At 46.7% G+C, this 783-nt stretch overlaps 1 protein-coding gene across 1 annotated transcript in view; it reads right to left on the bottom strand.

The window, feature by feature from the left end:
* The window catches only part of LOC107687530 (myosin-IIIa-like), a 76,516-nt gene that overhangs the window by 48,281 nt on the left and 27,452 nt on the right, over window positions 1–783 (bottom strand). The window lies entirely within an intron of this gene.

The raw sequence follows: 783 nt of genomic DNA on the forward strand, positions 1-783 counted from the left end.
TCACAATTTGAGTTGAATTACTGAAATGAACTTTTCCATGACATTCTAATTTATTGAGATGCACCTGTATCTACTACAGTACATGGATCCATTCAGTATAGCTAAACACAGCAACATAAACATGACAAATCAAGACATTAGGGTGAATGTGTGTGGAAACAACGTGAATGTATGGAAATGTCTGTGCCTGTGCATAAATACAATGTGCGATCAGTGCGTCAAGAGCACTCACACACGCATTATTATAACGGACTCGTGCGTGCTTATTGTACGACTCCTGCACGCCACCGCAATCGTCTTTACCTTGATTGCAGTCTTCATCCATCAAAACTTTACTAGCGAAACACTAGTTATCCAGTCGAGAAAATCTAGTTTGCATGTGTTGTGTTGACAATCTGTTCAGTCTGTACTTCACACAGTGCTGCGTGTGAGGGCTCACGCTCTCCAGAGACAATCACAGAATAAGACAGAGCTTGTGTTTAAAAGCGAAACACACTGGAATAAATAATTCACTGGAGACGCTAACCATGGTTCCCCGAAGGGAAGGAGACGCTGCGTCGGACGTCGGAGAAGGAATGCCTTTCAGCGTGACCGGCTCTGAAGCATGTGTAATCAGTCCAATGGAAGGGCGAAGGGCGAGAGGCGGGTGACGTAGCGACCAGAAAGCCATCAAAGCACGTGAGGTGGAACCGGCGTCAGCTTCTAAGAATGAAGCAAGCGCTGACAGGGATGCCGGAAGTATGGCCCCGAGACGCAGCGTCTCATTCCCTTCGGGGAACCATG

This window comes from Sinocyclocheilus anshuiensis, unplaced genomic scaffold (assembly GCF_001515605.1).
Source record: "Sinocyclocheilus anshuiensis isolate Anshui unplaced genomic scaffold, SAMN03320099.WGS_v1.1 scaffold870, whole genome shotgun sequence".
Classification (NCBI taxonomy): domain Eukaryota; kingdom Metazoa; phylum Chordata; class Actinopteri; order Cypriniformes; family Cyprinidae; genus Sinocyclocheilus; species Sinocyclocheilus anshuiensis.